Below are 27,964 nucleotides of genomic sequence, written 5' to 3' on the forward strand. Positions count from 1 at the left end.
CAAAATTGTGTTAATTTTGTTGAATGATCACTTTGAAAAGTAATTTTTATAAAGAATCAAATATTTCCTTTTGACATTTTTTTAAGTCAAGCCTTTCAAATATTTAATTTGAAATAACATTCCATTTTGAAATTTCCTTTCAATTTTTTTTGAGAAAAACAGTTTTAAAAGGTTTTTGAAGCCACATAAAATATTTTGGGTTGCATCACTTTTGTAATGTTTCATGAAATTTTAAAACAGAAAATAGTTTTCAAATTGATCAAAAAGAAACACTTTCCTTTTTTTCTTTTTTTCTTGCCCTGAACTACCAATGAATCAACATCCATTTTTCTCCCTATTTAACCTATTGAAACTAAATGAAGAATTATTAAGAAGTTAACTCATATATTTTTCTCAATTTTTTATACACCTTTTAGAGGCTGTTTAATGTCACAGATGAAATTCAATAACTGTTTCACAGTATTTCTATCATTCACGTATCTCTAGTGCTGAGGAGCAAGACTGGGATTGGTCACTTTGGATCTCACATTTTGTGAGAAGACAAACACAGCTTTGATGATGATCTAGACCTTTCTTTCCTTCCTGCAAGAAACCTGAAGAGACCAAAGGGTCTTTTAAAGACAGTTTGTACAGAATAGAAATTAGAACATTTAACTTTATAAATAAAGAAACAGTTTTGCTCTCTGTGAGGACTAAACATATACATATAAAGGAAGAAAAGTTAATAAACAGCTCTACTCTTCTCCCCCTGTGTGGTGTTAGGTGAGTACTTGTTTCCAGGTTTGGTTTCAGTCAATTTAGTAACTTTCTGGGTTGCAGCAAGCTCCATGCAGCCCTCTCTGATCCCTAGGAAGTTTTCTTCCTGTCACCAAGGGAGCCTGGCTGTGCATATGTTCCCTGCTCCTTTCATGAACCTCTCCTGAACATCAGGCTCCCATCTCCTCAATAGGGCTCTCATTCTCTTCTCTTCTCTTCTCGTCTCTTCTCCCCACTAGACCCTGAAGAAGCCTGGGAGCTCCTCCTATTGTCCTCCTCCCACCCAGTCCTCAAGCATGCTCATCTGCTCTCCAGGGAAAGGAGGAATCTCTGCTCCCTCCAGGGGGTCCATCTGACCTAGTCACTCCCTTTTTAAAGGAACGGAGAACAAAAAGTAAAACAGATGCTGTCCAAAATAAACCTTTTCACATGCCAGAAGAGAAAATCAGCACATCTCCCAGGCTTGGTTCTCTCAAATCCTCATCATGTGCATGCTTAGGCCCTCCAGCTGTTTGTTTCCTGTGTATGGAGCAATGAGACTGTGTTATGGTAACTTCAGCACAAACTGGCCAAGATCCATCGGAAATTTTTGATCCAAAGCTTTTTCTCATTTCCAGATTGCAATTTGCTCATTGCATTTTACACAGGACATGAAAGCAGAGAGAGTTAATCTGAGATTGTTTCTCTTTCAGGCTAATGAAAATAGCAAGGGCTGCGTGGCCATTGGTGTCTAACATGGTGTGCCTATGGACTGCCTAAAAATACTTGTGCTACTGTGCAGGGGCTTTGATAACCATGCTGGACTTTTTTGTGTACAATCACCTCTTTCTTATCCTCCCCCCAAAATGTGCTAATTGCTACTACATTGGTAGCAAGCCTGAGTTCAAGTCCTCTATAGCAACTTGATACAGTCTGAGAGTATCTCAGTGTCTGTACGGACTTGGGCCAGTAATTTATGGCAGAATTAGAGAGAGAGCAGGGTGAAGTTGAGAAACATTTTCAACATTTTTAATGCTGTATCTCACTGTCTTGCTATGTTCAGGTGTCTTATTTTCCTTCATGGAAGATTAATGGAACTGACTGATGATGGTTTCATGCGGTTTAGGGCCAGAAAGGATTATTAGATCATCTTAGCCTGACATCCCATGCATTACAGCCCATAAAAGGTATATGCACATGACACAGTGCAGTGCCATGCAGAGATACACACACTACCTCTGAACAAATTAGCTCAGCTACAGGAAGCAATAAGGCTGCATTAGACTGGGAGCAGTGCTGAAAGCGCTACAGCTAACGGAGTCCAGGCACGGCAGCTCCCGGCTCTGCTCTCTCCAGGACCCAAACTGTCAATGCCAGACATGGCTCAGACATGGCCTCTAATAAATTTCCTCTACCAAGCAAACTATTTAGATTTAAACTTTTCAGGTTTTAAGGATGCTAAATTGCATTTCACAGGAGAGGTGAAGACCATGGTACCACTGACTGGAGGGGATTTCTCCACCGACGCTCCTCACACTATCACTATGAGGAGAGCAAAACCTCATTAAATCACTGCCTGGTCAGAGGCTGGTGTGAGATGACCTACAGCAGCACAGCTCAGCTTTGTGTGTTGGGTGACCCCTGTCACAGTCTACCCACAGTCTGCGTGGAGGGACCAGGCAGCCCAGCTTTTTGGCTTAGAGTCCTGTTTAACTAGTCTCACAGCCAGTGCTTGACAGCTAAGGCAGTGTGTGGAGACAAGACCACCTCTCTGCTTCCACTCAATTATTCTTGTTTTATAAGACTGTGGATCATGTCAAGTGTATTCTTATTTTTTTCCGTACACTTGCACTGGTAGTTGAGGTGGTTAACCATAGTATCTTTAAATTGATCCTTTTGCCATGCTTTTCTAAATTAGAACCTCTCAGTGCATAGGCACAATTTTCATTCTTTATTCCCAAGTATATTACTTTGTAACATGTCAATATTAACAAATAAATTGGAAGTGGGGGGGGATGGCATTTTAAGCAGGATCATTCTTGATGATCCTCTCTGTTATCTATCTCACTAATCTTTGAATTATCTGAAAAAGTTATTAACAAAGATTTCTTATACCATCTTTTAGAAGACTGGCACATGTATAAAATAATATGGCTAAAAAAATTCACTAAAGAACAGGAATGTCTAGTTTGAAATCTTTCAGTGAGTTAATTTTAACCTGTGTAGTCTCTGTCAATTTTAAAGTGTCCTGTGTTTTGGAGAAATCCAGATTTATTATGCTAGCCCACATTGATTGGACTTGTAATCTTGACAAAAATGGTTTTTTGGTCATAATTTTTTGCCCAAGCTTGTCTGTAAATAGTATCCTAAATTTAAAATCTTTTAGTTAAACGAATTTGGGTGATCTTCTGTTACAATTGTATTGGCACGTGAAATTTTTTAATAATTTGAAAATTCCCCATTTTTCATTTATTTACAAAACATAATGGTGGTTGCTCAAAAGTATGATTAGTTTCTATACAGCTTTAGCCTGTAAAATATTTTCATGAGCAATGTTAGTTTAAAATGATACAGTCTTAGCACATATTTCCCGTGCCATCCTCTGAAGGTGATAAACTCAGTCCCTGGAACTTTATTGAATTGTGACTGGTGTAGTGTTTTGTTAAAATGACACCCCAAAAAAATTTCTATGGAAAATACACACACCTAGCTACAGTTTGCAATCTAGAATAAGCATACATAACCCAGAGATTTTCTTGGTCCTCTACATTTAAATTCTTTTTGTTAATTTGTGTTGTTGTAGTCACAGTTATGAGAAGATATATTTAGTGAAAATTTTACAAGGAAAGGGGATGTTTTTACTAAATTAATAGATGTAATTGAAAAAACACACAGGCTTTTGGACATGCAGTCCTTTTTTCAGGTTGAGTATATTTCAACTTGTGGTTTATAACACTTTGTTATTTGCTCAGGTATTGTATTAATATTTTATATTCTATTTTGTTTTCAATCTTCTTTTAACTAGGATATCTTCTTGCTCTGTAAAATCTGTTTTACTTGTGAACCAGGCTTGCGGGTCTCCAGGATTTTATTTTTTGACAGGTCTCATATTTTGCAAATACTTACCACTTTAAATATGTGGTTGAAATGACTGTTCCATTGCAAAATATACAAAAAATAGCCAACAAAAACTATATATATGTATATATACATACATATATATATATATATATATATACAAGCAAATAATTTGGTCATATATTCAGTCTGCACAAGGTAAATATAATCAGATCATGATATCGATACCTAGAAAACAGTTTGTTTTATGTAAGCAATTAACTCCTAGTTAATTTAAATAAGATCCAAAATTGAGTTATTTTTTTTGATCTCAGGAGTTTCTGCAAAAATATATTAACATTTATTATTTTTAGAAATACTTGAAAGTTTTTTGATGCATGAGATGATGAGCAAGCTTCTTCCAGGATGAAATCATCCCTATTAAAATTTTTAACTTTGTTACACATTAAGGACAGATGTTAAAGAACAGTACAGGCTGTTATCTACTGTGAGCAGGTTTTGTATTGTGGACTCTACAGACTGGCCAGTAGATTTTTTTTTCAGTTCTTTTTTTTTTCTCTGTAGATGTTTCATGCATAACATTTGCCTCCCATTCTGACCTTTCAGAAACAACTAAGAATGTCTTTGATGTGAAAACCCTGTCTGTGCCTTTTTCCCCCATTTTATGCTTATGGGAAAAGCTGGAAGTTTGAAAAGCTATTTTAGCCATGACAACTCTCTTACCGTATTTCCAGTACCAAATACAGAATATTTCTTCTCAGGCGAGAGCATCTCTGTCTGCTATTTTTATTATCTAGGCTCAACTCACTAATACACAAATGGTTAAAAATGTGTTCCTTATCTGACCTCTTTTGCTTACATTATTTTGCGGAGGATACCATAAAACTGGTTTCAACACTTGAGGATATCTACTAGGATTATCCTGTTACCACCCTCTGCCTTCATGGTTACATTAACAGCAACCTAATACCTTACCTAGAGATTATTCCATCCACTACTGAGATGGTATCCATTAGAATCATGCAATCTGTCTCTGTCCACAGTATTTGTGTACTCCACTGAGTACACGCTCTTTCTCTTTAGACTACTCGTAAAATTACTCAGAAAGAAAAGAAGATATAGTGGTATAAAGAGACCTTAAACTTTAGAAAATGTAGTTTTCAGGTTCCTGGGAAAAGGAGGCATTTTTTACAGAATTGCCACAAGAAAAGGAGAAAAAGGACAAACTTAATGATATTGACCAATAAATAATTGCTATCACATTTTCCCATCAAAATATATTTCATTGAGTTAATAGAACTACAAGAGAATAATTAAGTAAAAAAAAAAAATCTCAGGGTTCATAATGGCACAAAAGCTTGTATAATCATGAAGTAAAATGGTCTCATTATTACAGAAGCACATGTAAAAGCACACATTAAAGTAGTCCCACTTTCATGAAGATGTACTTAAGTTCAGAAACAGGAAATATGAAAGTTTTACATTTTAGAAAGTAGCTAAAAACTATAATATGCTATTGATCTCCTTCCACACAGGATATAAATAAATAATACTACTAAAAAAACCCAGCAGAAGTAGGATATGTGTTTGTTCTCTCAGCTATGCAATGGCACAGACGGGCCTTAGAAACCCTTAGGAGAAATGTCCCAAGGGGGGGTGGCTGAAGTGGAAGCCCTGTAACAAATATACAGATCAAAATTTCAGACCTTATGAATAATTAGGTGGTGCTGAACAACTGAATTGTAGCCAAATCTAGCTGTCTGTGACATGTTAAAGGGGCTGTGAAACACCCAACTGTCTATTGAGTATCAGTTTTGGCATGGTGATGGTTCCGAAAAAGAAAAAAAATCCATGTTGGACCTTACCTTCTTCCTCCATCTTTGAAGTCTGCATTTCTACTCAGTGTCTGTTGCAACCATCTTCAGTTTGCCTATACTGTGCTCTAATTTTCTCTTCCATATCTGTGCCATCCACACAGGGGGCAGTTATAGTCGGGATATCGCACCTGGGGAGTGTAACAGCTGTGCGGATCCACCATTTCTTTTAGCGTCTGCAAGAGGCAGAGCACAGGGCGTGGGGTGGACTGCCTGCGCTGGCAAACACCTCTAAGGACACAGCAGCTGCCTCACTTCTGAGCTCGTTGTGAATCATGATGCCACCCTGAATTCCTGCATGGATAGGGTAGTTCTTCTTCATCCCCCAGCACTGGGTTGCAGTTGTAGGCCATGGTTTCACTCTAAACAAGTAACCTTTACATTCCTTTTCTTCTGCAAACAATCAACAGAAATCTAAACATGTGCATAACAGAATATAGTAAGAACAGAGCTCTAAATTTAGAAGTCATGCATTTGGGATTTCAAAGCTGCTTCAAGTGCTGTTAGTACTTTTGGCAGCCCAGATTTATGTTAATTACATGAGGGTTGCTGGAGATGTGTCTTAGTGTCTGGACATTTTTGCTTGTACTCTGTCTGTCTTGGTTTCCTGCCTGCCACAGTCTTCAACCGAATGTCAATTTTTTGTTACAGCACTGAAATAATAATTCCACACAAAATCTGAAGAGATTTGCTGAAGAGAGCTGTATTGCATGGCTTAGGTTTCTGCAGCAGTATGGACTCGGTATTAAAAACCATTTAACATGTGACTACTGCTGAAGGAAGGAGGCACAGCTGGCAGCTGTGTGGATGAGCAAGCACATTGAATGAGGACATTTTTCAAGCACTGGTTGGGGACAGAGAAAAATATGCAAATAATTTCTTTGGCAGTGTTTATTTATTTATTTTGGAGCTCATCCTATTGTTTATCATCATGATAGTTTTTGACAGATCATGTGTTGTGGTTACTTTGTATTTCAGAGACGGATGTTCTGATATAAGAAATTTTACCCACCCCACTTATTAATAGCAAGGGGTAATAAACTTCCATAACCTCACAGTTTATCATATCATATCATATAATATCATATAATATCATATCATATCATATCATATCATATCATATCATATGTTATGCCTTGTCTAGGGTGAATATTTTCATCCCTGAAAAGATAGATAATAAATAGACAATAACTTACCATAATTTGTGACAACCAGAGGGTCTTTGCCAGGAAATGTAATGACCAAGCTGGACAGACCACATGAACTGTGCTATCCAAGGCCACCCGACTACTGAATGTGTTTGAATACGAATTTGTGAATGCCCAACCAGTGCAGTCATTCTCCCCCTATAATGAAATTTGACAAATGAAAAGTCCATTGCATTTCTATGCAAACCTTCTCCTTCTTGTCCCAGGTGTTTTATTTTGTTCAGTCACATATGGCATCAAGGACAGCTGATCAAAGAGGTGTAGCAAAAAATCTGCTTCAATCACAATATCAGCCTTGTAATGTCCAAGCCTTGTACCGAATATTGCATATATTTATGGAAGCCTGTGCTTCCAGGAGAACTTAACAGGAGGAGGGGATGGCCTGTGGATCCTGGCCTTTTATACACTACCGTTCCCTTAAGGTCTGTAGTGACAACAGTGAACCACTGGCTACACAGAAAAGCAGTCTCAGAGAAGGATTCAAGATAGCATAATAGCACTGGTATATTATGAGTCCAAACAGGGAGGGCACTAGTGCCCAGTTAGTAGAGCTCAGTTAAAAGAAGGCATGAAGGCAAGATGCAAAACTCTCATTTGGCCAGAAGCTGGCTCAGAGATTTTCAGCAGCTGCAGAGAAAACTGAATTTTCCTGGGATGCAAGGGCCGGGAGAAGGGTGGGAACTCTTGCAGTGAAAGTGAGACGGAGAGGGGGAAAGAGCAGAATTAAATGAAGAGCCAAGAGGAAAACCCTGGAGAGTTAAGGTGTTGTTTGTTTTGTTTAGTTTTGTTTTGTTTCATTTTGTTTTTGTGTTTTGCTCCTGCCCAAATAGGTTGTCTTCTTTGGGCAAACTGCTCCTCTGGCACGGAATGCCTTACTTGCCTATGAAATACCATCCCTCAGTGGTACAAGCTCACTAGGAAAGGGGAAAGTAGACAGAATGCCCAGGACTACTTGCTGCCTCCAGGAACTGCCTACTTCGCCATGTTTACGCCGACCCTGTCACGCTGTGGGGAGTTTATACCATATCATACCTCTACAAAGCGCCGCTTTCTACTGATGGCATGCCTTCTTTAATTTAACCTGGCAGAACTAACTGTCTTAAAATTCTTCTGGCTGCAAAAAATACTGTCTGTGGCTGTCTGTGGCAGCTGATTGGAATATTCTCTTTACTCTATAAGTACTACCCGGGGTATTGGAAGCAGATCTGAAAGAGCTAGTGCTAGTAACCCCAGCAGATGCCTGAAGCACAGCATATTCATAAGATGAAGTTGCCTTTCCGCTAGTTCATGTGCACACCTGGAAAGGGGCATATTTTCCAGCAGGGGAACTCCCATCTGCTCTACCCTTCAGGTTCCATTTCTCTAAGGCAGATAAGGAAATCACTTCCGAGGAATAATACATTAGCATGTGTTTTTAACCTGGAACAGATCTAGATCTGCTAGTAGGCATATTATGAAACTCATGTGTGTGTGTAAGCAGTTCTCTGGATGTAATTTGTACAAGCAAAGCCATGGCTTGATTCTTCAGTTATGAGCCTTTGGTTCTTGGGCTACAGCTGGCAAGGGTGAATTTATAGAGGTGGCTGAGGGTACTGAGCCCACTCTCTTTCATTCACACTGCCCCTTGCAGTGAGTGCTCCTGCCCTCATGGTGCCAGAGCTGGACTGCACCCTGCTCTTTGTTTTGCTCCCCTTCCAACCAGGCCTCTGCTTGCTCCATGCTTATTTGTACGAGACCTTGCTGTTCAGTGATTTCCAAGATATAGTCTGGAGGCTTGTAATATTACCAGGAACATTTATTTATGCACAAAACTCTTTAAAAAACAGAGGATTAAGAACCATATCACTAGCTCCCTTTAAAAGTGGAATCCAGCAGCCACTCAGCTAATTAACATAATGAGTTTTTTTTTCAAAGTCTATTCCTCTACTTTTACAGAAAAAGAGGATGTTTGAAAATTAACAGTTAAGTCTACTTCCTCTCTGAATGCAACTCTTTATAACTCAGTCTCCCTACACCTGTCTCAGACTGGCACCCTCCCATCTTCAGTCTGCAAAAATACGTGCAAAGGTCAAAACAACAAATTGCTAGGAGATTGCTGGAAATAGAGCATTTAAATAGGAAATGGGGTTTTCTAATCTGTGTTTACCCCAGTCTCTGTAAGGGCAGAAGGTTTTATCATGGTGAAAGCAGAAGCCAGTAGAACCTTGCCATGTAGCCTCTCTCTAAGCTGGAGACAAGAGGTGTGAAAATAAAGCAGCTGCATAGAAATTGCAGTACAGAAGTGATATGTGAATTGTATTGCTGCTAAGTAAACGAGGCAGCATTGCCCCAGTGTGTTCTCCTGTCTGGCTGTGGGCAGAGCTCACTCAGCTCACACAACAAATGGCAGAAAACAAGTATAAGCACTGGCTGCTAGAGAGGAAGGATGAAATATTCCCTGGCCAAGAGTTTTTCCTGAATAAACAGGTGAACAGAGTCTGGGGGTCCTTTAATTGGTCCTTTTTGTTCTTTTTCAAAATGAATCAGTTGTTCTGGGCCAGCTACAAATGCTGTCTTGGGACACTGTGCTGTGGCAGACAACCACAGGTTTTGAAACAGTTAGTGGAAAGAGATGCTTTTCTGAAAATGTACATGGAAGTGAAAAGACTAAGCAATATTTTTTTGGATATGAAAGCTGACTTGAAAAAGTCTTAGAATCTCAGAAAATATTGGGAAACTACATGCCTTGCCTTAAAAGTTGCTGGAGTTGGTATATCAGGGGAAGTGAGTAAAATAACCTCTGGGGGGACATTACAGACCAAGAGAATTACAGAGATTAATACTATGAGTCTCTTGCACCTTTAGTTCGGCACTGACTTCCTCCACTAGTTTGCTACATACCCCATCCACCATTCTGTACCATGACAAAGGCTCTCACATCTTTTTAGGCAGTGGTTGCAACAAAGGATACTAAGCTTGATAAAGACTAATAGAGTCCAGTTAGTGCTTCAGGCTGTTTGAACAACACACTGAACTATTGTCCCTGCAAACCCCAGCATTTATAATTTGTCGGGTGTGCTCCTGTGCAGCTTTATTCAACATGAATGAGGGATATCTCAAACATCCTCCTGAAGAAAAAACAAATACTAAATATGCTTACCCCTAAAAAGAATTTTTTGTATTATTATTATTATTATGTGTTCAATTATTTTAAAATAAAGAATGTCCCCAAGTAAAGCCTTTAAGTTATATGTTTCTTTCTTAACTGGTTTATCATACAGCAATTCTACTGCTCACATTAAATGCATTTTGTAATAATTCTTGCAATGCTTACACAAAAGTAAGACTACAAATGATCACTGGGTAATTTATGAGTATGAAATATCTTAGAATGAGTAATAGTTTAGCTTCTTAAGGCCTTGTGCTCACAAAACCTAATGTTACATATTTCAGCACGTTTCTTCCTTCTCTAGTGTCAAGGCATGATGAGTAAGCCAAACAAAATCTATACCTTCTAACCTTGTGGAATAAACTCTACGATTAATCTTCTCATAAAGAAACAGATTTTTTTTCTTTTTACAGATATGGAAAGAGAAAGAGCAAAATAAAGGAAAGGGAAGTAAAGAAAAGTTGTACAGAAACAAATATGAATGTTTCATCTGTCATTCAGAAACCACTAGCTTTGAAACATACTATAATGCTGTTTCTGAGCATATTTTGCAGCCCTAGATTGTGGCAAAATATGTTTTGATCTGTTCTCTGACAGTTTTATGCTTCAACCACAGAAAAATATATTTTTTTCAATATATAACATTTATATTATTGTATTTATATTATATTAGTAGTACTGATGTTGCCATTATAATGCCTTTTTTTTTCCTTACACTTCTGTTGATTGATATCTAACTTCACCCTTGAGGAATTCCTTAGTTTGACCCACTGAGGGACTGTGTTATCATAGACTAACATTAGGATGCCACAGGTCTCCAAAATTCCATCTTAGCTGTGCCTGAGCAGATTTAATGGAAAAAGCTGTACATTTATGTTTAACCCGTTCTGCTGAACTGGTGGGAAAATCCTGAAAGTTGAAAATATGTGGCAGAATCAGTGTCACAAAGTATTTTTATGTGGGTGTCACTCTCTGCTTTGGAGTCATTTATGCATTCATTTCTCGCTGATATTTCTTGCTAATGGCATCAATCCATGATTTTTCACAAGATTATTTAAAGTTTGAGGAAAACTCTTATTAAAAGACTTCCATTAAAAAGTCCTTGAAAGTTAGTTTTTCTGAACTTCTTTTGGGTATTTGAGAAAAATTAATCAACTAAATCTTTGTTCCTGTAGCTTTGATTCCTTCAAAAAAAGTTCTGTAGGTTTGTCAGGCATCATTATTCTTCATAGAAAATCTTTTCCCCAATATTTCATGTTTATCCACAAATAATGTGAGGCCCATCTTCTTTTTAGATTATTTTTCCTATCCTTTATCAATCACTGATTTTATCAATAGTTTCAGATTATTGATAAAAAGACTCAGTAGGAAAGAATAAGAACAAGAACTGATCAATAATATTTCCCATTTCATATTTTTACTGAACAGTTAGAAAGATTTTTTTGTTTGTTTAATGGAGGTTACTTAGTCTTCATTATTAATTTGACTTCTTCATTAGGATATGTAGTATTTGGTCAACAGATAAACAACCCTTCACTATCCTGCTTTAAGTTCTCCCCCACCATGTTGTTGTTCTTTTGTGTGCGTGTGTGATTTTGCTTGGTTGGTTTTTGGTTTTTGATTTCTGATTTTTGACTTTTGCTTTTTCTTTTTTGTAAGAGATATCTTATGGAAAAATGTATAAAGCAAGTTTCTGTAAATCCATATTCAGTAGGATCAGTTATATTAATCTTCCTAATTCTTTTTAAAATCCTATCATGCTGAATACTTGATTAATCTGTGGCCAGTGTCAGGTTAGAGGGCCTGTAGTTGCTATAGTCTTTCTATTTATTTTTGTAAAATATGGACACAATAGCATGTCCATTTTGGGGTACATTCCCAAATTCCTAGAAAAACAGCCCTAATAATCTAAGATGTTTTTTCATAAGTTCTTTTAAAAAATGCATATTTTCTAGAGTTAATGATTTGAAAATACCTAGCTTTAACAGATGCTGTATAATATCCAGGTAATAAATTTTTCATCCGAAAGTGTTTCATCATCATAACACTCTCTACCTATATAATCTGGTTTTCTTCCAAAGAGAGGTTTGCCTTCTTGCATTAATTCTTGACAATTCTACCATTCGTATTTTTCAGGATTTATTTTCTTTTTCGTAATATTCTAAGTATCCCACCTAATTGTCAATCGACTAATAGCTCAATGGGACTGTACTTTAATTTAAAGAATTCTTCAGATGCAATTACTCCCATCACATTTATGTCTAGTGCCTAAGTACAAAAGAAGGACATTTCCAACCCCTGAAAGACTCATGTGATTATGATTTTTGATATTTAGGGAAAAATGACATTCAGAGATAAAAAATATAATTGCGGAGGAGGGGATGTGATGAGGAATCCTGCTTCTGGATTCAAACAAGACAGCATAACAAACAAACATCTTGTCTGTCAGGAAATAACCTCAAATGCTGAAAATGGTGCTTTGACCAGAGCTGGTGATTGCAAGGAGACAAAGGACAGCTTAATGTTGTCCTAGAATATTCCCTGTGTCTTTGTCCTAGGATTCCTGGAAGTGACTCAGGTGCCTAAACAAGAGTCCAGAATATATATGGAAGTCCTATGCAGGGATGTCAGATATGGCATAAGAGCCATGGAAGAGCCATAAACTGGAGCAGCAACTGAAGACCAAGCAGGATGATGGAAATCCTCCAGAATGGGCCGTGTTTAGATTATTTGGATTGTTGCCCTTTTGCCAGGCTAGGAAAGATGACTTAAATTATTGTGTCGGTGGTATGCATTATTAGTGTTTTTCTTGTCTGTTAGATTTGTACTTAACATCTTGAGTTCTCTTGACTCAGAAGAGCAGACAAAAATTAGAACTGAAGATACAAAACAGTGCATTTTACTAAGTACCCACAGAACTCATGTCCCAAGCATCTTAAATATGTGAAATGTTTGAAAACTTTTCATCCTAAATGCTATTTATAAAATAAGTCACTAAAATGTTAAAACACATGCTGATCAAAGACTCCCAGAAAAGGATAGTAGACTCTCATTCTTCTACTGACTCACATTTAATCTGTAACGTGGAGTAAATAATTTCATATGTTTGCAGACCCATTGACCTACTTGCAAACTCAGACTAGTTATATTTGCCACCTCTGCAGAAGCCTTTTTGCTGCCTATGGATGAAAGAGTCTATCCATAACAAATAATATTTTAATTTATGGAAAGGAATTTGAGGTAGAGAAACACTGAGTAACATACTGAAAGTTGTAGTTAATTCTTCTAGAGGCAGAGAATTTTCTGTCAACATATCAAGACTCTGAATCTGTAATTTCTTTAGCGAAAATGTGTGATGTATGTATAAGCTAAAGTGAAATTGAAAATTCAGCAATGTTTAACCTCACAACAGTTGAAAAAGTGATTTATTTTTAAGGAATATGTCTAAGATTTATGCTAATTAAAGTAAGATAATACAGTGGGGATGTTAGTGCATCTTGAAAACTAATTTCTTTCGTATTTGAACTTTTTTGCCATGGTTATGACACACCTTCTGACAGATCTGTGACCATTAGCAAGTGCACAATGCCATATGTCCTCATGCACATGGCTCTGATTCAAAAAAGGAAATAAGAAAAGTCTGAAGGACACACATTCTGAAATGAAACAGGCAATTCTCACAAGATGTCCGTCCATATTTTTCACATCCAAAACCTTTGTACAGTTCAGAAGCCTTCACGCTTACATCCAGACTTGTAAACTGAGACTTCAAGGTTTTTGAAATTTGGCCATCTTTACTTAGTAAACTTCAATCCGAAACGTTTTAATATTGACTTCCTGTTGCATTTGGATAGCAGAGGCTTTTGTTAAGCCACTTGTCCACAAAAAAGGGACATATACAGAATATAGAATCTTCACAACCCTGCAAATGAAATATTTTCCCTAGCATTTAGGATTTACTTAAAAAAAGTTGTGTTCTATTCCACAAAAAACAGGATTCCTCCACTCTGTGATACTTTGGCATAAGGATTGACCTTGATCCTGAAGGTGTGCCTCAAGCAATATCTCCACTCTGTCAGGATTTTTATGCCTTGTAGTTTTTAAGGAATATTATTGAAATAGTTCCCTTTTATTATATTTCATGCTTTGAGAGAATATTAGGATACAGATACTACCTTGTCTCTTTGGAAAGCACTCAGAACTGCAGACTTCTAAAACACACTGGCTTTCCTAGTTACCATAGTGTTTATCTAATTCGAATAACAAAGCTTGAAAACCTTTAATAACACCAGAAAAAGAAAGAAGGGGAAAAAAAAAGAACCTCTGATAAAAGGATTTTGAGTCTGCTATAATAGTACAATTCAAACCAAATTGTTTTAATTCAAGTATTTAGAATGCAGTAACACATTTCAAAACCATCATGTGTTTGTAGATAACCCAATTTCTTTATGCATAGAAATCTCAAAAGAGAGATGTGAGTTTGTTACTTAGTTTTGATCATTTATTTTGTATAAGTAATGACTATAACCTAAAATACAGTGTGTTGGTTTTTTTTTAATTTCAGTAAAATATCTCTATTCCATGTTTAGCACATGAAAATACAGATTTTTTTGAAACAAGTGCAGAAGGGCTTACAGTAAGTGGATTTAATATAAGTACAGTACAGTGACAGCAGAGCCTGGATCTAGAGCAGACTGGGTACTCCCCTCTAACATCCCTTGATGAAGCCAAAACAGGGCAATGGGATGACTCTGGAACAGTAGATCAGAGGATGATCCATTCCAAAAGGGGAGAACCCTGTCTCTGCTCTGTGTTCCACTATGCAGGAGCCTTCATATGGATCTCACATATTTTGAAAGGCTTAATTTTGTCCCAAGGTCAAACCGGAAAAAAAGGAACAGCAGAGTGTTTTTCTTATTTTTTCTTGGGGTAGAGACTTTTCTTCCCCACCAAAATTTTCAGACATGCTCAGTATCTGTGAAGAGAAGGTGAGTCTAGGAGAGGCCAAGAGGGACATAAGTCAGGATGGCCTGTTAAAAAGAAAAAGATTGAGGATATGGGGTAAATCCTTGGCCAGAATATAATTAGAAGACAGAAGGAAGTACATGTCTCTCTATTGGATCATGTATCTGGAAGTGAACTTTTTCCAAGGGTTAATACAAGGCTTCGTCCATCAGGGGGTCTGCCTCCCAGGCTTTGTCAAGCATCTGGGAGCTGAGAGGAGGAGAGAGGGAAAACCGCCTGTCACACATTCAAAGGTAGAACAGAATAAAATACCAAAGATGGCATATGTGGTTATCCTATCCTAAAGAAACCTACTCTGAGGTTTTCCTGGTTGTAGAGAAACCTTGGAGGTTGAATACCTTCCAAGCACGAGTTCATAAGCGCTGTGGTAATGGACGAGTGGAGTTTCTTTCCAGCTCCCCTGTGTCCTGCTCAAAGTCTGACTGAATGGACTCAGCAAAGGAGAAAAACAATGACAAGTTGAAGGGGAGGGTGGAGAGGGGGAATTTTTTCCCTGCAGCCCAAAGCTCGGATGCGCAGAAGTTATGCTGCTGTAGCCATCCACCACAGAGCTCTCCAGCACAGCGGCTCTGTGGGATGCAGAGACAAAATAACAGTCTAACTCTCAAGGTGCTTCTCCCAGCTTCCTCTCTGCGCCCTTTAGGAATGACAAAACTTGTGCAATGAAATTCAAGGACACACGGAATTAGAGGCTTCGCCTGCAATTTGCCCCATGGCACCCTTTTGGCCTCTGGATCCTTCTGCCATAAGATTTAGTATTTGGCATAAAAAGATTTAAGGTTTGGGGGGAGTTTACTTGGACTTGTTTAACAGACATTTTTAAAGCTTCAGGCAGTAAATACAGACTCATTTGGAATGTTGATTTGCCTGGAGTTTGAGAAAGAACTGTATCAACTGAAAAAAATACTTTAAAAACATTATTAAAATATGCATTTACATAAAGAGCAAGTTTGTTCCTGTCTGGGTACTTGGTTGCCTGCACACGGAAAAGACCACTTTAAAGTAAACAAATGAGTATTTTAGTTAAATGATCACACTCAGAAATGTAAGAGAATAACTTGACAGCTAGGATACCCTTTGCAAACTTGCTCCTAGCATTGCTCCTGGCTGCTTACTCTGACTTCTCCCACACTCTGACTGTAGTAGAAGGAAGTGTAGACTCCAGACATGACTATCATAGAGCTTTTCTTCTTCATTTTTTTCTAATGACTGCAATAGGCTGAACCACAGTCTTGCACAAATAACGGCATTATTACTCCAAGTATAAAATATCAGAGCATAAAGAGGAACCTCCTGTACACTTAAGCTTCTAAATGCAAACTAAAGCAACATTACTGTACTTTCTGCAGAGAAATAAATGCCTAAGAACAAGTCACTTGTGCTTTTCCACCTTTGTTTTGTGAGGCTGACTCACAGCTCTGAACAGTGCCAAGATGGACTTGAATCATGAGTACATGGATGAGAGGTGGGATGTTCTCTGTGAAGATGGCTTTATTAAGGAGCTTCCTCTTCAAGCCACCAATTATTACTTCTGTTTGCCTTCTTGGCACATTACAAGGTGGTATAATGTTCAGCTGCTGCATCTGTGTGTACAGCAGAGATGATTCCATATGTCTGAGTCCTACAATTGAACCTATCTGGATGGTTTGCACAGGAACAGCTGTCAATTTGTAATGTCAGGTCAATAATTATGGTAGTGTTCCAACTCTTTGTACAGAATAAGATATTTTTAATTAATGAGGAACATGAAGAAATCATCTTTACAGTCTAAAATTTGTCCTTAGCATTCACATATGGTAAACAGCTTTATGGCTACATTTGTTATTCTACCAGTTTCAACAGAATTGTTCCTCACAATGCTTTGATTGCAATTGCTTTGATTGCACAATTTTCTAGAGAAAATTATTGAAATAAGTAAGTTATCTTTTAGCTATACCATTCAGTTACATACAATTTTCCAACGAAAAAGACTGTTTTTCCACAACTGAGAATCAACCAAGGGTATTCACCATCACTCAGGGAAGCTTTTCCAACTGAAAGCAATGTTCTCCATCTGAGAGGAGAGTACCCATCACCAAGATCCTCATTTTTACCCACCATGGTGGTCATCATGGAGCATCATGGAATTCAAGAACAGGCCACAGTGGAAAACTACAGCGAAGTGACACTGTGTGTGAGTACCTTGCACTGGAGCACACTCCAGTGTGGCACTACCAGGTAGGCATTTTCATCCTTGTGGACAGGCTAAAACAAAGCAGATCACTGTGAACATCCTGTTCCCAATCCAGATATATTGGTGAACAGATAAATGCTCTGATTGCTAATCTATACTCTCTGCTGGAGTTACTTTTTTAGTACTTGGTCATCAGAATGATCACCCTCAGTCTGAATAGCTGGAAGAGGAGTTTTCTGAGACATTTGTCAGCTACTTCAAGCAGATTCACACAGGTTATGGCACAAAATCATGTTAATAGTTTAAATAATATGTCTGATTTTCCTTGAGGTAAATTGGGAAAGATCGACATCATTTGCTCCAGCATTTGACTGCCAATGTTAGTAACTTCCTGGTGGAAGACACAGTTTGGAATAATGGTTTCCATTCTTACAGCTGGTGTGGATAGCAAAGAGTGAAATCAGAGAGTAATTTTGTGGACATGAGTAGGAATTAAAGAGTGTCCAAAGCATGCATCTCCATACTCTGTGATGGATCTCAATCTAACCCTAACAGAGCTGGCACATGCACACAGCTCAGTGACTTGTGAAAAATAACTCAAATTTGAGGCTTAGTACTTGTGTAGGAACCTCTTCAAAGCTGAAAATGGAGCCAAGGAAAATGGATGCAAGCCTGTGGTACCATCACAGGACTCTACGTTTCAGAACCAGTTAAAAATTCTAGCAAAGTTTTGCTAAGAAAGTACATTTACACATTCAAGTGTACTACATTTTATATGCACGCTTACTATATTTTCAAATATATAATCTGCTTTTTGGAGAAATGCAGAAAGCGACAAAAATCTTTACAGTAAAAAGAACAAAAACCTGGGGTTTATGCTTCCATCTCAGCACTATAGGTATATTTATATGTTTGGCTTTTTTGGGTGGGTGTTTTTAAAATTTTTTAACATTGCGTTAAATGTATAGTCCAACTTTCATTTACTGACCAGAATAATATTTTACTTTAATGATGTTAATAAAAGAAAAACTCCACAAGTAAAATATATAATTCTTTGACATTAAATGAATGCATTAGATTTCCTGCTTTTCTACTACAGTCCAAGTAGAATACTGTTTTGATCACTAATAAAATACAATCACTGTTCTACTCACGAGATTAGCCTGAGAAATCACTTGCTGTTATGGGCCAAGTTACTCTGTTAATCCATGCTCATGGGATTAACAGCGATTATATCCTTTGGGAAATCATGCAGCTTTCTAAATATATTTCTAGTTTTCTTCAGAAGTACTGGTAGGAAAACAAGAAGTGAACAGAATATAGAGAGTGATTTCCCATGGTCTTTGAAAATCAATTCATCTAATTGTATTACATTTACATAACTCCTAGGCCTTTTGCTTAAAAAGTGGGCTTCTTTTAATCCATCTGTCATACTTTATTCTACTACAGGATAGAAATCACAACATACTTCAGAGAGTTAATCATTAAAGACTGTGAATTGCAGTTTTATGCACAAAAGGGCACAGGCACTGGCACAAGTACACATTATATTATTTTATCACACTATCTGCTACACACTTAACCACCTTTGATCTTATCTAATAATAGATATATTGCTGAAATAATCACCATTTAAATATATTAGGTTGTTTGACATAGGTACTACACACAAGGAAAATCAATAATGATTATACAATCACTAGATACAATGTAAACTGCATACCGCAAATGTCTTTACAGGGTTAGATAACATCACAGAAATCCTAATGAACGTCAATAGCCATTAGTTTTTAGAAGCAGCACTTGAACTTTTGGGATTTTTTTACAGTAACTAGTCCAACCTTAGGTGCAAGACTTTAAAACAAATGAAGATCAAAGGAAGAATGACAAGTAGATTTAACAAATACATCTCTGGGACTGGTCAATATTTGCTGCTCTTTTGAAAAACTAGTAAATATATATTCATCTCCTGTAGTAAATGGAATCTCTGCTAGCAAGATTATCCAGAACCTTTGGGTGAAAGCATTATTTTCACCTTTTTTTGCTATGATAACCGAGCTAATAACCACCACCCATTAACGCTCAAAATTTGAAGGCAGGTCATGAGAGGTAAGGTCAGTGTAAAGAATTCCTTAGCAAGGCTTTATTCCTCAAGATAAAGTTCAACCAAAAAAAATTACAACAAAGTGTTCAACCACTATTAAATGTGTTTTCAAAATCAGAACACAGTTTGGGAATATTGCTTTCTTCATCTCAGCCCCTCTGAAACTGACACTCTAATATTCTAGTTATCCTTTCTTAAGTTATATTCCTGTATAATTTCTGTCTGTGTCTATTTGGCAGTATTTAATATTAAACTGAAATATGATATCTGGATTTGAAAGGTGCATAAATTAGTCCTTTTTTCAATGGAAACTGCAGTGGTCATTAGAGAAATGGACAAGTTTTTGTCAGAAGTTGAAAATTAAAAGAGTTTCACATGTTTTGGAATAGCAAGAATGTAAGGACTTTCCGCAAAAGGTGCAGCATCCACCTTTAATCAAAGATGAGAGCAATTTTATCTCTACACAAAATCAGTTGGTAGTTCTTGGTACTTTCCAGATGTAAAAGAAGGTGCCCAATATAATTACACCGACATAAAGGTCTTGCTGCTATCCTCACCAATAAGATATAGAAAAGATTTTGGAGATAAGCAGGCTTTGAAAATAGTTGCAGAGCTGTAAAGCAATTTTGTCTCAATTAACTGCTATTTTAAACAACATTCAGAAAGCAATACAGTGTTTATTTTGTATCTCCAAGGCTTTGAGTCAAAAAATTTTCAAATCTCAAATTATAAATAAACACCAAAAGAGGATAAAAAAAGTTTCTTAAAAATATAATACCCTCATTCCTGTCTTTTATAAAATTAAAAGATTTTGGAGGTATAGAACCAACAGTTTATAACCTTTATCTTCTATCCACTCTAACATGGCTGTCAAATTTACTGTTTAAGCTTTTCTTTGTAATCACACTATTACGCACTTCATCACCTTCCCCACCCCCATCATTCGATCTAATGGTTTTAAAGGGAAAGGAAATTACTTGTCTTCACTGCCAGCACTTGACACTTTTATGGGTCATTTGTAATGAAGCTATTCTTCGGTTTTAATGGAGACCTTGATTTGGACCAGTGTGAATAATTGTCAAAAGGTGATTAATTAAATAATCACCACCACCCTGTAAAATGGATCAACATATTACATTACACTGATCCAAAAGTTATTTTATTCCTGCATTAGACTTCAAATTCTATGCATTTAAACAAGCTTTAAACTGGGCAATATAATTTACTACACATTAATTATACATATCATGTGGCTAAAGTATGGAAAAGTGTTTTACACCTTTTTTAACTCTGCAAAATATGCTGCCAAGGCTTATTACAATGAAAGATCCTTTGGGGGAATAATATTCTTGACTAACAATACACACACACACACAAACACATGCACATATATAAAGTAAGTGTTGTCCTCTGCATAAGTGTAACATTGAGAAAGATCCTTGTGTTTTAGAAACATACAGTTTTAGGTGAAACATATATTTAAAAGAACCCCACACAACTTCACATTTAGTTACATCTGAACAAGAGACAAGCACATGGTTAATACCCTGTACAGGAGATGGATAGATATGTACTGTTAAATTGTGAAATATTATTCTTCAGTTTAGACAGTCCTGTGCAGGTTCATGTACTGCTAGCTCTTCCGAGTAATAAACTTTGTTAGAGCTATGGCTTTTGTTATAGCTTATTGCCTTCAGTTCCTTCTAGACAGCTGAAATAGTATTAGCAATACTATTTATAATTTGCTAATGGTCTATATAAATGAAACGTCAGGATTCTGAATCCCAATTTTCGAAACTAAATAAGACAAGACAGTGTATTTGTTGCTCTACCTTTCCAGAAGAAATTAAGCTTAAAAGTATTGCTGTTTAAGGTATAAAGAGGCACCAAGCAAAGTGCATATATAAATAGTCGTTGTGGGAAACTGGAGTGAGAGAGAATTTTTTTGAGCACATTTTTGCACTTGTTCCAGTGTCTACAAAATACTTCAACAGACTGACAAGAGAGTCACATTTCAGGCAAACATTAAATAGCACCAACACGTTAAATGATGATATAAAAGGTAATAGTTCACAGAAATATGTAGGTGTCTGCTGCACACAAAAGACAAATAGCTGTTTTGAACTGTGAAGACTATTTAAAGGTTTAGTGTACACCTTGGATTCCTGCTGCCTACATAAGTACAGAGACCTAAATCCACTGCATACTGGGACTAACTGATCAAAGCAGTAGTTAAATCTATCCATGGAAAATCTAAGTAGTCTTTGGAGGCAATTCTTTGAATGCAGATTAGTGATTTCATTGAAGTAGTCAATCAGCTGCTTTTTTCTGGTTGTTAAAATGTCACTGAGTGAACAGAGTAGATAAAAAAAAATGATGAGCAAAAAATAGTATTTCAACTTGAACAAACTTGCTATTTGTAGACTGGATCACATGAATCTCCTTCAGTCAAGATTATTTCAGAGGTAGCTACAGGAATGAATCCCACAAAGGGACTAAGTTTAATCATCCAATCCCAGACTGTATTGATTTTGGAACTACTTGCAATGACTATATAAATAAGCCATTTCTTTGCAACTGTATCTGGAGTCGGTCATGAACCCAAAACCTTCACAACCTGGTCCAAAGTGAATTATGCCCTGCAGAAATAAATTAATAAAACTAACACAGCTAGGCTTCTCTACCAACTTATTTTCACGTTTCAAGAGCTTAAAAATATAAAATCAATAATCATTTAGTCATAAGGGTAAATGAAGCGACATAACATCAAAGTATACCCTTTAGCCATTCAAGTCATTCTAGGTAATTTATCTCATCAAAAGGCACTGGTAATAATCCTTCCCACTCTGAGACAAGCCGCCACACAGCTGCTGTATTATCCTAGAGTAAACAAGTTTGGAGAAAATATTAAAAATCAATATCTGTTTCCTTCTATCAGGCCACATGGCATCCATCATAAATCTGCCTTTGTAAAGAGTTCTTTAGATTTAGCAGCTAGAGTGTGAAAGACAACTGAATTAACAATATAAAACTAAGGCCAGTTTAATAGGAATTGACAGCTGGATTTCCTTAAACTTACAATATTGAGGCAACTGAACAATTTGCTAAAATTCAACAGACATGGAAAACAATCGGGTACATTAATGTCCTATTTAAAGGAAACTTTGACTAATGATAGGCACTCTGAACAGTTAACATTAACTTCACAGAATCCATAATGGCACAAACATGAAAGACTCTTGAATTGTCATTTTTTGCATTCCTGTGGTTCTCATGCCACAAAACACAGCAATCACCTCTCCTTTGAGGGTCTGCCACACAGTCCTATTGCTGTCAGGCAGTACTTACAAAAAGTTTTGAAAGAAGGAATCCTATTGCAACACCCGAACACAATAGTTGCAATGCTCAATCAGATTTTGTACTAGCTGTTTAAAGCACTGCTGCATTGAAAAACAAACCTGCAAGTTCATCTCAGTCCTTTACGTACAGCTTTAACACTGATTGCGCCACCAAGAAGGCAACACCTACCTTCAAATTTCAGCACAAACTAGGGCCTCAAAGTGGAAAAGACTTCTGTAAAGACTGTCATATTTCATGTTTTATATCCTGCCAAGGGATCTTTTCTGAAGTATTGTAGAAATAGGTTATCAGGTATCCTTTTGTAAACCTGCAGAATGGGGTGCGTCATGCTGGAGAGGGCTTTTAAGCACTTCTAGTTCAGTGTTGAACTGAACTGTACCAGCTCCCTATTGCTGACACATGGACTCCTCTGCTCGGTCAGCCTCTTTCATCCTCCCCTGCTGTTTTTACTTAAACAATCCTCTGTTCCTTGGGTGCGTCCAGAATGTGGGACTTCTAACCCTAGACTTCAAATGTGAAAGACCCAGGAAAACCCCACCCTGTCAGTGTTCAAGGTGACATCACTGCATGCGGCTTTTGGAGGGATTTGAGAATCTGTCTTCAAACAGAAACATTGCTGCAAGCTTACTCGCAGTGTGGCTAATCACCACACCATGATACAGTTTGATGCCAACTCAATTTCAAGGTTTGAAGCCAGAAGAATTTAGGTCTCTTCTGGTTCACACATGACACAGATATTTATTTGCTGAAGGGGCTTCAATTAGTCACTGAGTGTAGTATAACTTACTTGTGACACTATATTTCAAATTTCATCAGAAACATATGCTTTTTAATCAATCCATCATTTATTCTCAGTCATCTGTATTTTCCCAAAGTAGATGCACATTCATTTCTCTGTGTTGAAGAATGACTCAGATTTCACAACAGTACACTTCCTTATGTCTATATAGCCCCAGAGTGCAATAATTTACAGTCTTGCCAAATCTGTGGCCAGGAGCAGATGAATTATTTGTTGAGCTTTTTGTAGTTCTGTATTTGGCATTAGCTAATTGATAATTTCCATATTTCCAGTTCATTTACACAAGATCATAAACATCAGGTGATAAGGCAACACATCTTCTCTCAAGAATACCTGAGAGAAGGCATAGCTTATACAAACCTTTCCAATCTTAGGGAGGATAAACAGGTGAATACTTGGGGCACTGAGAGAAGGGTTCACAAGTCAAAAACTGGGAAATGCCTGGGATTAAGGGCAGCTCTATTTCATAAGGAATGGGGAAAGCTTCTGGGATATATACTGGCTTGCTCCTCGGTCTCTGGCAGTGCTCCCCAGCTTCTTTTCTTAGGTACAGCAGATGTAATGGACAGAATGATCATTTGACTGGTTGCCCAGAGGAGCCACTGGCTGTCCTATAGCAGCTTTGATAGAACTGTGGTAAATTCTTCATTTTAAATAAGTCAAAAATGTGAACTGTGGCCCTGTCTGGCATAAAATTGCCTGGCTGGCAGAAGGAGCAGCTATCACCCACCTTTTAGTCTTAGCTGCTTAGGAGATGGACATGGTTTAACTTATTTGCAGGAGCCGACGGCTGGCTATCAAGTAAGCAATCATCCAGAGATATGAGACTTGGAGGGCCTCCAGCTTTCAGGATTCTTCTCTTGCTCCCATGCTAGCTTCTCTCATTCTCATGAAGATTCCTCCTTCCCTCTGCTCACTGATCCTGTTACTGGGTTCAGAGCACAAGTGACTTTGTAGTAAAATTTGCTAGCATAATAACTTTCAGTTAGTAGTTGAGCTGGAGGGCAAACAGAGTCTTGTGATATGATAACATTTTCCTATGAAATTGCACCTACAAGGAGAGCTGGGACAGAAGTGCAAAGCTGTGGGAGGAGGGAATAAGTTTGAAGATGCACCCAAAGAAAGCAAAAGCAAAAGAAAACAACAACAAACTGGTCCTCTGAAAAAGCCTGAGTAGAGATTGGCAAGATGAGTTAGATGTTTAACACAGATATAGATATGTTTCTGGGAATAGGATCTGGGTATCAGATGACTGGAAAGGTCTACTTACTATATAGTATCCAGGTGATGTGAGGCAGTGTTTCTTATGCATTTCCAGACTCCCCTTTTCAAATTTGTATCAGTATTCTCATTCACATAAAAGGATGCAGAATGAAGGACGGATTGTGCCAGAAAAATCATTAGATTTATTTTCCCTTCCCGCAGATCTTCCATGAGATAAGATGGTTATATTGAAGGTAATTATATAATGTATGATCATTTAAATAATAAAGATGGTGAGACAAACATGTCAGCTATTTTCCCTTAAAAAACTATAATCATTATGTGTAGCTATGTTTGTCAATGCTAAAGGCAAAGGAGTTAAGTTTTTATTAAGCAGAGTTTTATAATTACTCTGCCTATTTTATTTCCTCCAAGTAAAGTTATTATTGATGTTATCATTCGTATGAAATTAATGTTAGACAAATAAAGGTAATTATTTCTGTATTGTCAGTATTAAACAATTTATTAAGTAAAGTAGAAAGATTAGGCAAAGTTTCTTCTAAAAATACAACAGCTGAAATAATATTCTTTAGTATTTTTATGTATTTTGACATAGTTAATAACATTACTATCTCACATGGTCGCAGTAGATATCAGTTAAAAATGTTTTCAGTGGCTCACTCTAGAGGGCCTAAAGTCTTGACTTAATACAGAAACTTACAGATTACTAGTCAGGCTTCAAATGACTACTTGAAAAAAAACCCAACATATTCCTTGCTTTTGGAGCTAAGTTCAATTGGTGTGGACAGAGGCTGCAATATTTGGCAGAAATCAAAGATCTTTCTAGAAAAGAATAAGTCATCTACTGTAAAGGCATAACAACTACCCCACCTCATATTTATAGCTGAGAACCTTTGACATTTGCTTCATTTTGTTTGATATGGACTGAAGTACAGGTACTGACTTCACCTGGACTTCAGGAAGTGAAGACATAGTCATCCAAGTTTGATAGGAGACAGATACACCCACTGCAGCCTCTTATACGTGAGAGAGGTGTCAGATGACTTAACCAGAACTTCCCATAATCCTGCACAAAACTGCTATGGACAGATGATCAAATTCTCAGAAAGGAAAAGCCTTGCTACTTAACAAGGAACTGGAGATGAAATATTCTGTGGCCCAATAGCCCAAAAACAAAAAGGCTGCCAATGGGCCGAAGACAGTATCACACAAGTTTACTTTCATCACTGAGGATGGATACCTCTGCTGCAATTTGTCATTTATAGGCATGATGTCTAGTCCTGATGCAATCACACTGTGTGCTCTCTGTGGCCAGTAGAGGAAAACAGGTGTCTCCAGAGTCACTAAGATAAACATTTAAACTAGGACAGCTGAACTGCCTTTAAGAATCACTTCTCTCCATTGCTTGTAACAGCAGTCTAAAGCAAAGAGCTCGAATGTTGATGTAAAATTTTAATTGTCTAAAACTCCATCAGAATCTCATCATGGGGAACTGATATTCAGCCTAGAGATCAGCTATATGTCTTTGCCACATCTAAGCCTAATCACATCTAAGCTTAATCAAGCTTAATTTTATCTCCATAGATAAAAGCTCAGCTAATTCTAAAATTCATAAGGAAGAAATTTTCTCTGAGTTGTCTTCTTGCATAGAAACCTATGAAAAAAGACCATTATATAGAAAATAACAATCTTTATAATCGCCAGTATTTATTTATGCAAACTGACAGTATTAAGCATGAGACTTGCTGGGACACTAGAGACAAAATTTTACTAGAAGTCTTTATTTCTCAATAGACAAAACTGACCAAAACTGCAGTCAAGAGGATGATGTCTTGTCAGCCTGAGACCTGAATGTGTCCCACTGCAGTGTTCAAGTGATGCAATTGCCACATCAAAGAAGGTATAGTCTGGAGCAGTTTGTAACAAATTGTACAGAAAGAGTCTTTGTCATGGCAGTTATGAAAGACTTCAAATTCTACCCCTTTTAGAATGAATACATTTAAATCCATGTTAAGCTATTATGCTCCTCTGGAAAGAAAGAAAGAAACAAACAAACAAAAAACAAACCCAACCCAAAATTCTGAACTCCAGCCCTTGACTGGACATTCTTACTCTTAAAGAGAGTTCACAGTCACTTGTTTCCTGTGTTTTCACTTTGTTGGGAAGTCAGTAATTTGTCACATGCTTATCTCTAATTCGTTGAAATACAAATCCACAATGGATTTGTATAAACTGCACATGTTCAGTTTCTAAAGATCAAAAGTAAGTATCCTCTCTGCTCCTTTATCATTTGGGCAAAAATATTGCTAAACTTTAGGGACAGACTGATATTTAGATACATAAATAATATAGAGCTTAACCTTAAAGCAGCTCCTGTTTATTGTGCAACCACTTCAGTTCCAATTAAACTCCATTTTGTGAAAAACATCACCTACTGTAATCTACCAGCATTAATCAGTCTGTGAACTAATCAAAAGCCAAAGGAACCTAGGGTTAAAATCAGGCACACATTACTTGTTGCAAAGAAATATTAAGTACCTATTCCTGGATAATGCCAGGCAATTTTAACACCAGTTCCCTTGATACAAGCACTTTTTACACCTCCTACAATCCAAGATTTCTTAATTTGCTCACCTTAGAGCATACTAAAACCATGGTTAATAATTTAACAGAAAAGTCTAAATTCAATTCATGTATGCACAAAAAAAAGCATGTATATGGCACAATCCTAATTTTCAAATGGAAAATAAAAAATTAATATGAACCCATAGGAGAAACTGAACCTTGTTATTTTTAGAACTTTTTTTAATGAGCATGAACTCTTTTGTTCTTTTGATAAGTGTCATGAAAAATTGAACATTCTTGATTTCCACTTGTGGTGATTCTTTCATATTAGACATTTATTTACACAAATTACTGGTCTTAAATTGAATTATATTCCTGCAACACCTCTGATCATTGAATACTTTTAATCTTTAATAGAAATAGAACAGCTTTCCATGTACACAGCATACCTATGTTATGAAATCAGGACAGTAAAACAATATTGTTTTCAGATGGCAGAAAAAATTAGATGACAGCTGTTTGATATAAAAATATAATCTATAACTATGCTATATGTGAATAGATTAAGATTCTTTATTAAAGCATACCTTTTAAATATTCACTTTTTAACTTGTCAGATACATAGGTTACGCCCTCTCAAAAAGATATGAAATTCCATTTCAGCAAAGATA

Source organism: Corvus hawaiiensis, chromosome 30 (assembly GCF_020740725.1).
Source record: "Corvus hawaiiensis isolate bCorHaw1 chromosome 30, bCorHaw1.pri.cur, whole genome shotgun sequence".
Taxonomy (NCBI): domain Eukaryota; kingdom Metazoa; phylum Chordata; class Aves; order Passeriformes; family Corvidae; genus Corvus; species Corvus hawaiiensis.